The sequence below is a fragment of the Gymnoscopelus braueri genome (genome assembly GCF_963280865.1).
Source record: "Gymnoscopelus braueri genome assembly, chromosome: 19".
NCBI classification, from domain to species: domain Eukaryota; kingdom Metazoa; phylum Chordata; class Actinopteri; order Myctophiformes; family Myctophidae; genus Gymnoscopelus; species Gymnoscopelus braueri.
The window spans coordinates 42,641,664-42,656,610 of record NC_137621.1 but is presented as its reverse complement, the minus strand read 5'-3'; the positions used below and the strand labels follow the sequence as shown (position 1 = coordinate 42,656,610).

Sequence of the window (14,947 nt, the reverse complement as noted above, 5' to 3'; positions counted from 1 at the left end):
TCCCTGAGCATTATGACGTCACCCTGTAATATCCTCTCTGTCGGATATGGAAACCTCATATGTCCAAAACTGTTTTCAGGATTCAAATAAAAAAAGCATCAAACGTAGCAGATCCACAAGCTGGAACCGCGGCGCGAAGTGGATCTGCTACGTTTGATGCTTTCGTGTGACGCTGTAGTATGATCAAGTAGGGTGTTAATTTACGGAAAAAACACACAAGGATAGAATATGGAGATAAGAGGTTTCTGCCCGAGGGCAACAATGTGTTTGAGCGCCGTGACAACTGCATGCACAGGATCTCCACCACTCCTAGTGGTGCCAACTACCTGGAAATTCAAATAAGGGCGTGCCTTATTTCCAAGAAAAATGGTTAAGGGACGCCCTGAAAAAGATAAAATCTCACTGCATATAATGTACAGTTATTTGTAAATTATATTAAGCATTTGAACCCCAGCATCCATATTCTGCGAAATATTCTCCAAAATATTTTTGCCAAAGAGATTTGGTGTCGAAGGACAAAAGCAGTCCAATTACAGCGACTACTCAGGTCCAGTTTACCAAGTCTAGAGGATTTAAGTCCTTAACAACCTGTATTATATACTGTGTGCAGTGGTCGAAAAAGTGCTCGGATATTTTACTTAAGTAAAAGTAGCAATACCACAATATAAAAAGGAATAGGAATTTCAAATCCGCCATCTTTCTATATCGTGTCATATCCTGCAGAATGCAACCAGACCAATATTGGTTGGGTAGCTTGTCAATCAAGAGCGGGGGCGGGGAATGAATGCTATTGGTTGTGTAGCTTGTCAATCAAATCATCCCACCCCACCTAGAGCATAGCCTACTTTATCGTCAATTATAAAATAATTGGGACCATAACTAACCAAAACGGATATCATGATGATTGAAAGAAGACTTTAAACTATAGCGACTGGAAGCATATAGTATTTATGACAATATTTATTAAGGTAATAAAATCAAGTCTAAAGTTTGTCAAAAACCCATCCACTTTGCATTGAGAGAAATAATTTCTGACACCAGCAGGGGTAAAACAGCGAAACTACAGGCCATTCATATGAAAACTCACTTAAACTCACTTCCTATATAGACTCAATTTCAGAACGGGAAGCTGCACCCTTGATTTCTAGGGACGGTGTTGGGGGGCAACCATAACCGCTCCACCTCGGCGCGACGCTTGACTTGCCAAGTATACGCTGCGCTTCCATCATCCTCTGCCATCAGTCATCCTTTCAGCTTATCGGACACGACGTCCCCGGACGTGAATGTCAGCGTGTCCCTGTTTTATCTTCAACCTGTTTGACACTGATTTAGTTTTGCATGTTTATACGGCGTGCGCTAGCACGCACTTACAGTAATCCCCCCCGCCTCCCACCCTTGGCCCCTTGTTCCTACACGTATGCCAACAACACCTCCGCTAAAGTGCCGAGGCCCCCCCATTAACCCATTAAGACCGGGAAAGCATGTGTGTCATTTTAGATTTTAGCGTTTTTTTTTGTGTTCTGGACGACTGGCTGAGCAAACAGAACTTTGCGGACTATATTGTACGTTTACCAAATTAAATGTGCAGCCCAAGGCGAGTACTGATTTATTTTTGCAAAAACAATAATAAAGAGGCTCTTCAGTTAAAACACTGTCCGTTTTCTTCAAAACATGATAAGGGTTTCAAACTGTATATGATGCCCAGAACATAGGGCGATAAGCCTGCTGCTCCTGATTCAGAAATCTTCAAAATTGAAATCTTTCAATATATATATTTTTAAAGCGAACATTTGTAAAACATTTAGTTCCAGGGACCCCCCCTCCACCAGAGGCAAAGATTTGTGTTACAAATGTTCGCTTAAAAAAAAAAGATTTTTGCACCCATTTTCACGATAAAAAAAAAGTAGCAGATCTACAAGCTTGTATATCTGCTATTTTTGAATAGCCCAAAAGAAATTTAAAAAAATGACACGGACGCGTTCCCCCGGTCTTGATGGCTTAACGGCTCCGCCAGCTGGCTCTCGCTCTGGCCTCCGTAGTGACTCCCAAAACGCCCCACACACACACACACGCGGTATAAACATGCCTCCCGTATGTTGGTATAGTCAACACCACAACAAACATCACCGGTGTTAGTCAATGCACCATCCCTCAAAAAGCATTTGCCGGTGCCAAAGATGCATTTGGAGGGGAATAATTGGATTCTCCTGGCCGGAAGGCAGTATAAATAAAAGGAAAAAAACAGATTGCTTTGAGGGGGCCCGCCTGTCGTCTTTCGGGGGAGATTTGTGTAAGTCACGGTTGCAGAGCGACCTTAAGCAGCCGGTGGTTCCCGTGGCGTACTCAAACACAGTTTTAACACTGACGTCCGTATACTGCAACCGTTCTGTTTAGTGTCGTTGCTGTCGGTTGGAAACCTTGATTATCCAAAACCGTTTCTTTTTTTAATTATTTTTTAAATTATTTTAACAATAGTGATAATAGCCGATCTACAGTACAGGCCATCAGACTGTTAAACAGCAGTAAAAAGGCACTGTGCAATAACCATCTGTACTTTGCACTATGCACTTTCATAGACTGATATTCTTGCCCTGTTTTTATTGTTTGAGTGTTTCAGGTTGTTTTATCATGTTTTTATCGAATTGGAGCTTCCGCACATACATTTTTACCAGTGCCTCTAGGCCCGGATCGCTTGGCTTTGCGGTCCGGGCACGTAGGCTCAGTGTTGCCTGACAGCGTGTCGCGGGTTCGAGTCCCGATCCCGACGGCCTTTGCTGCGTGTCACACTCCCCATTTCCTGTCAACCATTTCCTGTACTATCAATAAAGGCATAAAAAGCCCCAAAAAAAAAGAAATACATCTTTAAACCAGTGACAATAAAGTGAATCTGAATCTGAAGCACACAATGTGTTGCGTAGATCGACTATTTTACCTACTTTTGGGCGACACACTCTTGTATGATGAAGTAGGGCCCTAAAGGTAGGTGATATGTTGCTTGTTTAAAAAAGGGTTAAATAGCTCTATATTCTGATAGTAATCATTGCTATAGAATGTTTGTTCAGTTATCAGTAACAGGATTCTCCCTGTCTCTCCAGCTCTTTAGTAAACAGAAAATGCATTTTCAGGTCGGCATGCCAATTTTATCCAATCAGAACTCACACAGGATACAAGATAAACACGTGAAATTGATGACACAAATACATTTACGGGCAAAATTGGCACTGGAACACTCTAAGATTGAAGCTGATAAATGGGTACTCTCTCCTGATTGGCTGAAATTGGCAACCCACCCGAAAATGTATTTTCTGTTTACTAAAGAGCTGAAGAGACAGGGAGACTCCTGTTATTGAACAAACACTCTATAGCGATGATTACTATCAGCCGTTCCCAAACTTTTTTGCCCGTGTACCCTTAGCTGTTACCTCCCGACCTAGCTGACGCACCCCCCACAAAGGAAATATCTGAACATATATTTTTATATATGCAACATATATTTATCATATATGTGACATATTCGAAATTGGCCCGCCTCCATATATGTCTCTACATATACAATATCCATATATGTGGCCATATATAAGCTATATATGAGACATATATTTCCTATATATCCACATATATGCACATATATTAGCCTGAATATGGCATATATTCTGCATATACTTGCCATATATGTTCATATATTACTTGCCATATATGTTCATAATATGAAATATATTATATTTCTTTGGCTTTCCAAAGAGCTGAAGAGACAGGGAGACTCCTGTTATTGAACAAACACTCTATAGCGATGATTACTATCAGCCGTTCCCAAACTTTTTTGCCCGTGTACCCTTAGCTGTTACCTCCCGACCTAGCTGACGCACCCCCCACAAAGGAAATATCTGAACATATATTTTTATATATGCAACATATATTTATCATATATGTGACATATTCGAAATTGGCCCGCCTCCATATATGTCTCTACATATACAATATCCATATATGTGGCCATATATAAGCTATATATGAGACATATATTTCCTATATATCCACATATATGCACATATATTAGCCTGAATATGGCATATATTCTGCATATACTTGCCATATATGTTCATATATTACTTGCCATATATGTTCATAATATGAAATATATTATATTTCTTTGGCTTTCCGTGCACCACCATTAACACCCTGCTGATGAAAATCTCCGTCATTTAATATCCACCCGTTTACCGCCATTGACGGAGATCTCCGTCATTTCAAAAAAGAAAGGGATATATATATATTATTTTTTTTTCACATAAGCACAGTGAAACCCTCCGTGATTAACAACCATCAGGGGATCGATCATGCTGGAGATAAATATTCGGTGGTTCTTGAAAAATGTGTCAGAATGCTTAAAAATTAGAAAGCCCCTGGCAGTCAATTTTAATTAGCCTTCTCATGTCACGCACCCCTTAGCCTAGAGGGCGCTCGCGCACCACAGGGGGTGCGCACACCACAGTTTGGGAATCCCTGCCCTAACTCATTTACAATAAAAAAGAACATAAAAAGCTGAAACGCAGAGATGGAGGGTTTTTCTGCCTGACGGCAACGATATGCATTTTTGAATGCCTGGAGATGTGTGTGTGAAACACATGGGACTCTGGGTGTTATCTACACTTACTTCCCCCGTGGAACGGAAGCAATATAGTATTCCCTCTTGATGCCGATTCCTCCAGCCTGTTATGAATTCCAAATCAATCAAAGTCGGTTTAGCCCTTTAAGACCGGGAACGCATCGGTGTCCTTTTAAGATTTATTTGGCTATTCAAAAATAGCAGATCTACAAGCTCATACTGCGGCACAGAGTGCCGCTGTATGAGCTTGTGCCGCTGTATGAGCTTTCAATTATAATTTTTTATCGTGAAAATTGGTGCAAATCTTTGAATATATATTTTTTTTAAAAGAACATTTTTAACTCATGTTACAATTTCTGGGGGCCCCTGGAACGACATATTTTGAGATGGGGGTCCACAGCCAAATACATATCATTTTGGGTGGTCCTTGATATGAAAAAGTTTGAGAACCACTGATATTATAGCAACATATGTTTGTTTTTTTTAACTTAGGATTTAGAAGACATTTGTAGAATCCCCCAGAAGCAAAGATTTGAGTTAAAAATATTTGCTTTAAAAATATGTATATTCAAAGATTTGTACCAAATTTCCACACGTTTCCCCCAAAAATAGCAGATCTACAAGCTCATAGCGCGGCACTCAGTGCCGCGCTATGAGCTTGTATATCTGCTATTTTTGAATAGCCAAAAGAAATAAAAAAATGACAGATGTGTTCCTGGCTTGAATGGGTTAGCGGGGGCTTGTGTTGGAATTGTGTACGTCACGCTTCAGGAATGGTTATGGCGGACGGGCGTAATAATAGGCCCGGGGTCGATTCTCACGGTCGATTCAAAGTGGCCGTGTCAGTTGGGGATAATGGTTGAACATCGCTTTCCGCCACATAACGTTTCAGGAGGAGTATTATGCAGTTTTTGAACTTCACACACACAATCCCAATGGTGTAAAGTAACCAAGTACATTTACTCAAGTATTGTACTTTACTGGAGTATTTCCAATTTTCAATGCTTTCACTTCTACTCCACCGCAAATATTGTACTTTTACTCCACTATGATTATTTGAAAACTTAAGTTACTAGTTACTTTGCAGATATAAATGATTATATTATAAAACATACATTAACCACTTCACTATTTTATACATAGGCTATTTGAAAATAGCCGATCTACCAGCTCACAACGCGTCGCAAGCTTGTAGATCTGCTATTTTCAAACATTTTAGTATTTTTACTTTTGGTACTTTAAGCATATTTTGATGGCAATACTTTTGTACTTTCACTCAAGTAACATTTTGAACACAGGCCTTTTACTTGTGACACAGTATTTCTACATTGCAGTATTGATACTTTTACTCAAGTAAAAAATTACAGTCGTTTTTCCACCACTGCACGTTCCCCACGAGGATCAATAGAGGTCCATTAAAATGCACTTTTTGGGGGGTCAAAAAAGGGTCTGTGACACTTCTGGAATCAATGCACATCTGCACATTGAAAATACAAAGACACTAGAGCCGTCTGTCTGCCTCCCACCTCACTTCTGAGTCGCGGAAATTTGTCCTACTATAAATCAAATTAGTCAACGCATAATAAAGCTTGCTGCTCAGCTGAAATGCAAATTAAAAAAATACTGTATTATTTCAAAGATATTTTCGAACAGATGACATGCAGCTTCCGTTCCTGGCTTTCAGGTTTGGTAACAGACTCTATATAGTATTCGAAGATTGTGGAATAGTTGACGTTTCGACTTTCTTCCTCAGAGACGGAGCTTTTATTTAAAATAAATCCCCTTAATAAAACGTGCAGACCCAGTAGAGTGCTCCAGTATTATATTTGGTTGGTCTCTTTTGAAGTGCCCGGGTGTTTTTTCTTTTTATATTCCATTTGTTTGTTTATTAAGGATCCACATTAGTCATTATATTAGTACGCTGTAGTGGAGACTATTCTAAAATAATAAATACATCACAATACCAATCATAAAATACAGTAATGCTGTACTGTATTTTATGATTTGTATTTTGATGTGTTTTTTTGGTACTGTTGAGCACCGAGCCCTTTCTGTCCACAACTGTCTGAAGCGTGTTGGACTTCTCTTCGTGACGTTGTGGAATTGTTGTACTGGCCTTTGAGACACCTGACGTTAAACATTGAAAATATTGTAGCACTCGTGATTTAGCAGTGGTGGAGGTGGGAGGGGGGGAGTTCAACAACGTCCATTCTCTCAGAGGCAAATATTGTACGTTTACTCCACTACAATTATTTAAAAACTACTTTTTAGTTGTACATTATTATTATTATTATAATTCATACATTAACCACTTAACCCCTTTTAAACATTGCGTCCATTTGAAAATAGCCGATCTACAAGCTCACAATGCGTCGCATTGCGAGCTTGTAGATCTGCTATTTTCAAAAGATTTTTATACATTTGAAAATCTGTGAAATGGCACATTCTGCATAATGAGTACTTTCTACTTTTGGTACTTTAAGTACATTTTGATACCAATACTTTTATACTTTTACTCGAGTAAATTTAGAATTCCGGACTTTTACTTAACTTCTGCATTGCAGTATTTATACCGTTTACTTAAGTAAAAAAAGTGAGTGCTTTTTCCACCACTGCTGTCAACGTTGTGACCTTGAGGGCAGCCGGCGCTGCGGACTATGCGGGCGGAGCACGTCGAGGTAACAAAGTCGAGCCCTTTTTACCGCGGCTTGCCTGCCTGGCTGGCTGGCCTTTGCAGTGGTAGCCTGCTAACAAACAGTGACAGCACAAAGCTGCACCGCTTTCCCTGGCCTTCCAGCAGACCTGAAGGATCTCTCTTGACCCGGAGGCGGCAGGAATACCAATGCATCACTAGCCCTTTCCGTTCCGTATCCCTGCCGAGGGCACTATACTCTTCCAACGTGGTCAGAATGCTGAAGCAGCAAGGCCCTTTTATTACCCATGCTGTTAGAGGCACGGAAGTTACTGTATTTGTTCGTCTGATAAAAATCTGAAAATATTTTGTTCCCCCCCCCCTTACAAGATTTTTCTCGAAAAATGTTGTGATGTGCCCAGTGATGTAACTAAGTACATTTACTTAAGTACAATTTTGAGGTATTTTTTACTTTACTGGAGTATTTCCAATTTCAAGTACTTTTACTTCCACTCCGCTACATCTCAGAGGCAAATATTGTACTTTTACTCCACTACAATTATTTGAAAAATGTAGTTACTAGTTACTTTGCAGATATACATTATTATATTAAAAAACATACACTAACCACTGCAGCTCTATTTTATACCTACTGTAGGCTATTTGAAAATAGCCAATCTACAAGCTCACAACGCGTCGCGATGCGACGCGTTGTGAGCTTGTAGATCTGCTATTTTCAAACATTTTAGTACTTTTACTTTGGGTACTTTAAGTACATTTTGATACCAATACTTTTGTACTTTTACTCAAGTACATTTTGAATTCTGGACTTTTACTTAACAGAGTATTTCTACAATGCAGTATTGATACTTTTACTTAAGTAAGAAATGTGAGTACTTTTTCCACCACTGGATTTGACACATGGTGAGCTTGATCGGCTATGTTTAAGTATCCCAGGTACTATGTCACTTTTTTTTTATGAATACAATTTAATTTGACTGTATGGTAGAATACAATATAACGTATACAATTGGGGTGGTTGTATTTTGTCTCCCTGCTCTTCTATTGAGACATGTAGATCGTGTCAAAGGTCATGTCTCACCTAGACACAGGATCTGACACAAATTTTGACCTGATGGTCAAGATTGAATTTATCCCCTGAGCAAGCAGGCAGGCTCTATTATCTCAATGGTAAAAATGTCAGCACTTGCGCAGGAAACCGGGTTCAAATACGGGGTGGAAGAGGAAAGTTACATAGTACAGCTTTAAAATAGTTAAAGTTTTTTTTTATTGGGGACCCCCTGGAACCATCTCAAGGACCCCCTGGGTGCCCATGGACCCCACAGATAACCGCTACTGTTTTTACGGCACCCAGCCTAGAGCGGCATTATATGTACTACTGTATGTATTTTTTGCACAGAATGGCTTTTCTTAGACGTGAGCAATCAGAAAGTCGGCAGCAGCAGCCCCATACACTATTCATCAGACCTGCACATTAAATGCTTTATCTGTATCAAAGTCTCCCCGGTCATGGAGACTTAGGAGATCATATTTGTGTGAGGATTACTGGACTCTGGAATGAGCTATTGATTTTATCTGGATGATTCAGAGAGAGAGAGAGAGAGAGAGACTGACTTATTTTTTATTCTTTGAAGCTGGAATTACTACAGTAGGTTTTTGTGCCCCTGAGAAAGTTTCAGCAGAGATTTCCAGCCATAGCCCATATCCCGAGTCTATATATCGTCTCTGTCGGGTGGAAACCTTGTATGTCCAAAACCGTTCCTTTTTTATTATTGTTTTAAAATTGTGAAAATATCCTGTCTACAAGGTCACAACTTGTAGCTTGTAGATAGGCTATTCTCCCCACGTTTGTGCGACACTCGTCTATGATGAAGTAGGGCGTTAATTTACAAAACAAATTTACAAAAGTTGAAATATGGCGATACAAGGTTTCTCCCCGACAGCGGCGATAACGTTGGCAGCATGAAACGTGACACCGCTGTATTGCGTCGCCGCACTTTCTCCGGCGGAGTCGAGCATTCTGATGGAAACAGTCGTGCGGTGACATCTGTCACCCCCAGAGGGTCCGTGTAATGTAGGTGGCATTTTCTCTCAAGTGCAATTTGTGTCGTGTGATGTCGAGTTTACGCCTTGAATGAGAGAACAGCGTGTTTCTATTTCCTGAAATGGAACGCAGCCAAAGCGTTTTGCAAATGTGTCGAGGAGCTATACCGAGGGGGGCCCCCCTGCCATATGTATTGACGGTATTGTCATAAACGCCATGATGACTCTGGGCCAATGTGACAGAGAGAGACACAGCCTGTGGGGGGACGCGGGGAGTTGAGTTTTCCTTTTTTTTCTGAGTGGAGAAAATGATTAAACAGGATGAAGATGAAAGCTAGCATTTTTTCCCTTTTTTTTTTCTCCATGTCCCCATAATGCCCCTGGAAACATAACAACCGATGGGAACGTTCTGTCTCCTCCTTCCCTTCCCCCTACCTTTGCTATCTTTTGCGGAAAAAACGCCACAATGCGGGGACCCTGTCGTCATAATTAAGAGACATGCAGTTAAGAGTTTCTGCTTTGGTATTCAGCCTCATGCAGCCACCACGTAGAAGATGGATAGTTGATGTATTTGGAGCAGAGGAGTTTTACTCTCTCTTGTTTTTTTTAAAGTGCTCCAAGGCTTTAGAAGAGCAAGGCAAAAAAGGGAAAAAGCTAAACTCTTTTTTTACCAACTTTGTGCCATTGTTTTGGTTCTCACACTTTTTTCATGTCAAGGACCGCCAATTTGATATGTATTCGGCTGTGCAAATTTCCAAACCTGCCTACCGATGATGTCACTGGTAGGCGTGTTGCTGAACCGTCCACAGCCCTCTTCTGGGACACAGACCAAAAAAGTACTTATTTATTTCTATCAATTACATACCCCATGAAGCCTTGAATTCATTTTTTTGTTTTTGTCGCATTCCTAAGCCAATAATTTGATGACCGGCGGAGACTCCGGTAGGAGACTCAATGGAGACGGTCATCAAATTATTGGCTCAGGCATGCGACAAAAACAAAGAAATCTCCACAAATTCATGGGGTGAGTAATCATTTTGGGTGTGAACTATCCCTTTAAGGACCCCACCTTGAGAGCCACTGCTCTAAATTGTACAGTGTAAAAGTGTGAAAAACTGGAGCGCAAGGATGGATGACCCTGTTTGGGTGTGTATGGACTGTGTGTATTGAACTGGTCTGAAATAACATTGTTTTCATTGATTTTTGTGTGGAAGCTGAGTCGGCAGTCCCGCCTATTTAGATACATCAACATTTTTCATCGCAGGGGAGCAAATGAGGTTATATGAAGTCAACACGGGGGCAAGGGGACCGGCAGTACAGGGCAGAACCCCCTCCCCATGCACTGGCTGGCTGTAATTGCTTGATGACTGTGTTATCGGCTCAACAAGCCAAAACCTGTGAGCGCATGAGTCCTCTAGGCTGTTGTTTCTCAAAGTGGGCTCCGGGGACCCCCAGGGGTAGCCTGGTAAACACCCCCTCCCTCCGGAAATCTCATTTGCATTTGGTTTCAGGAAGGAGGGTCTGGGATTGCTCACAGAGTAAAGCTGCCCGAACCGCTGCGCATACGAACCAATCAGCGGCTGCTAGGGGCGGGATCATCCAATCACCTGCCTAGTAGCTTGAAAAAAATGAAACTCTGTCTGTCATCGATTCTGCGCCCGGAGTCTCAGATGCAAGTACGCTGTGAAACAAAATGTGTGTCGCAAGCTTCTTCCATTTGACGGAGTGAGGTTACCCCAGGGGTCCTTGGTGATAATATAGCATCACAATAATTTTAACCACTTAATTTTAACCATTATTCAAAATAATTTCAGTCATGTTCCCCAAAAAACTAAAATCCATACATTTCAAACACTTTTAAGAAATAGTGGGAAATAGCCGATTTACAAGCTCACAACGCGTCGCATCACCGCGCGTTGTGAGCTTGTAGATCGGCTACCTTCACTATTTCTGAAATAGGGCTTAAGTCATTCATTCATAACGTATTTTGGGGTTTGGGTCCCATGGAGACGACACAATTTTGGGTCTCAGCTGAAAAAGTTTGGGAGCCCCCTGCTCTAAGGCCAGGTGTGCACAAACCTTTTTCTTCAGCAACGACCCAGAAATATTGATCCATGCTTGTCGCGACCGCGTCTCACGTTGCCAGACAATCTCAGATTGTTTACCGCCTACCGATACGTCTGGGGAATTCAAAATGCAAGGTAAAAGGCTGTTTTTTGGCAAGTCTTTCAGCAGCAGAAAACCTGATCTTAAAAGTACGTAAACAAATGCATGTAACACAGTGGAAAAACGAATGACTATCAGCTAATCTTCTTATAATAAATGTACAGAATCTCTCTGCGTATGTACTGTTCGACCGACTGACTTCAAATTCGCCACACGCTCCGCAGACGACCCGAGGGAGTTATAGAAATACTCTGTTACAAGTAAAAGTCCGGAATTCAAAATGTACTTGAGTAAAAGTGCAAAAGTATTGGCATCAAAATTTACTTTAAGTACCAAAATTAAAAGTGCTCATTATGCAGAATGTCCCATTTCAAGTTTTCAAATGTATAACAATCTTTTGAATGCGTAGCATCGCGACGCATTGTGAGCGTGTAGATCGGCTATTTTCAAATGGCTAAAATGTATATAGGGCTGAAGTGGTTAATGTATGTTTTGCAATGATAATCAAAATCTACAAAGTAAGTAAAGTTTTCAAATAAGTGTAGTGGAGTAAAAGTATAATATTTTCCTCCGATATGTAGTAGTGGAGTAGAAGTAAAAGTATTGGAAATTGGAAGTACTCCAGTAAAGTACAAATACCTCAACATTGTACTTAAGTACAGTACTTAAGTACATGTACTTAGTTACTGTCCACCACTGGCGTCGAGTCGGTCGGCACCATGCCAATATGATTGCCATGAGCCCAAGCTTGATCTGTCAAATTCCCCACACCATTTGATCAGTGAATCAGTCCACTTTTCACAGTCAGTTTGCGCTCTTCAGACATTCTCCTCACATGTTTACCGCCACACAAGGAGTTTTTTTCTCTTTCTTTTTTCTTCATCCCAAAAGTGGGGGGGGATATCCCCCCTCCCCAATGGAACTGAGTATGTTCAAAGCCCCCCGCCCCCTCCTGCGTCCCTGCATTAACCGCTATTATGCGCTATTTTTTACATAGGCTATTTGAAAATAGCCAGTCTAAAATAATAATACTTTGGTAAAAGTACATAAGTATATTTTGATGCAAAATACTTTTGTACTTTTACTCAAGTAAAAATGTTGAATACAACAGGTCTTTTACTTTGTTATGGTATTGCTACTTTTACCGAAGTAAAACACGCGAGTGCGTCTTCCGCCACTTGCCTCCCAACAGCCAACACAAGAGGCTGGCTAAACCTATTTAGCCAAGCAACGGCTCGTTGCATGTCAAGTTCAAGTGGAAGTCAACGTCAATACAAATGCACTCTGGCCCTCATGAAAGTCTAATTCATACATCTGACATATTCAGAGAGCACTTGATGTTGGCGCCGGGCTTCAAAAATGATCCCCCGCATTGTGCTCACGCCAAAGGAAAGGGCACATGCTCTCTTTAAACATGGACTCTAATCTTAGCAGACAATTTCAGTTCATAATAATGTTAATCTGAGACTGAGCGAGGCTATAGGCTCCCCCACTGACCGCTCAAGTGTCCTTTACCATTCTAATACCAGCCGTGGCATTTGGCTGCTTTAACAATATTCCGGTCAGGGCTTTCGTTTCCTTTCTTTTTTTTTTGCCACTGATTGCAGCGCTTTGTCCAAAGAAAGTGACTCATCGGCAGGAAAGAAAAGCATCCCGGGTTGGCCTCTTACTCATCTCTCTCCTCACGCCTTTCACAATGCCCTCCACGATGCTGCAAGAAAAGGCGGCAGAGATGAACGAATAAAAATGATTTCATGATTATTGCCGTGTGCGTCAAGTTGAGTAAAGCACTGCCTTGTCCACCCCAAGCTCATTTTTCCTCTATTGGTGGAGTGAGTTGACAATGGGGACAGGTCAGTGGCGTAGCGCGAAAACCCGGGGCCCCCGATGCACGGAGGGGGGTGGGGGCCCTTTCGCAAATGGCAGTTGAGGTGGTGGCGCTCTTGCGGTAAATGTATTGTCTGCATATAGCCCAATGAGCCCATATGGTACCGTCACCCAAGGGCGTACCGTCATAGAGGCCAATGTGGCCATGGCCCGGTCTGGAAAACTCTGCTCCCCTATTTTTTTATATATATAATTTAAAAAAAAGCTCCGCAGCCTCCGCCCACCCCACCGTTCCCATTGTCAAGCGACCCCAGCCAGACATGCTAATTGCCTCTAATAAACAAGTCGTGATCTCAGCTGTGGCTGTGCTAAACATGTTCTGTAGGTTTTGGCTCTGCCGTCTGCCCTTATTGAAATGAAGGGTCGCTATGCTGTGTCCCTGGACTCCCTCGTCCTGTGTGCACTAACAGTCACTGCATGCACTGAATACCAGTGGTGGAAAAAGTACTCAAATGTTTTACTTAAACAAAAGTATCAATTCTGCGATGTAAAAATACTCTGTTACAAGTAAAAGTAAGGTATTCAAAATGTACTTGAGTAAAAGTAGAAATGTATTTAAAGTACCAAAAGTAAAAGTAGGCTACTCATTATGCAGAAGGTCCCATTTCAAGTTTTCAAATGTGAAAAAAAAGTTTTCTAACCCTTGATACTTTTACTTAAGTAAAACATTTGAGGATGGAACACACTGAGGGATGGGTAGAGTGTTGTTTTATGGTCATTTAATGAATTAATTAAGCAAAAAAATCGCGCGCGCACATGCCCGCGACGCAGTGGGTGGGGGGCCGGGGGGAAGGGGGGAGTCATTAACAATCTTGCCCGGTCCGCGTTAGAACCCACCGTACGCGCCTGCCGTCACCAGCAGTGGTGGAAAGTAACTAAGTACTTTTACTCAAGTACTGTACTTAAGTACAATGTTGAAGCATTTGCACTTACTTGAGCATTTCGAATTTTCACTACTTTTACTCCACTACATCTCAGAGGCAAATATTGTACTTTTACTCAAATACATTTTGAATTCCGGACTTACTTGTAACAGAGTATTTCTACAGTATCGATACTTTTACTTAAGGAAAACATTTGAGTATTCTTTTTCCACCACTGGCCAATAAGCACCAGCAGCCTTTTTTTTACCTGGGAAAAAGGCTGATAAAGTTGAGGGGGAACAGATCAAGGCACACATAAAGGCTTGTGATCTCAGCCCTCGGGGAGGTGGTGGTGGGACTGACTGTAGCACCCAGAGACTTGACACATTACTCTGAAAGGGCTTGACCACCTAGGGGGGTGCAGGCAACTGGCAAGACATGGGAAGGAGAGGAGCTTAATGTTGTTCATCCCACTCCCTGCTGTGCTGTCTATCCCTATTGCCGCTGAAGAAAGAAATACGTTTATTCAAGTATTGTACTTTGAAGGACCACTTCACCCTATTTTCGACGCATTGTGAGCTTGTAGATCTGCTATTTTCAAAAGATATTTATACATTTCATACATTTGAAAACTTGTAAAATTGGACATTCTGCATAATGAGTACTTCTACTTTTGGTACTTTAAGTATTTTTTTTAACCAATACTTTTGTACTTTTACTCAAGTAAAT

At 41.3% G+C, this 14,947-nt stretch overlaps 2 protein-coding genes across 2 annotated transcripts in view; one reads left to right on the top strand and one right to left on the bottom strand.

The window, feature by feature from the left end:
• The window catches only part of ttc7b (tetratricopeptide repeat domain 7B), a 600,383-nt gene that overhangs the window by 290,662 nt on the left and 294,774 nt on the right, over positions 1–14,947 (bottom strand). The gene's annotated exons all lie outside the window — the stretch shown is intronic.
• The window catches only part of LOC308074812 (ALK tyrosine kinase receptor-like), a gene marked incomplete at both ends in the record, with an annotated part of 155,895 nt that overhangs the window by 91,279 nt on the left and 49,669 nt on the right, over positions 1–14,947 (top strand). The gene's annotated exons all lie outside the window — the stretch shown is intronic.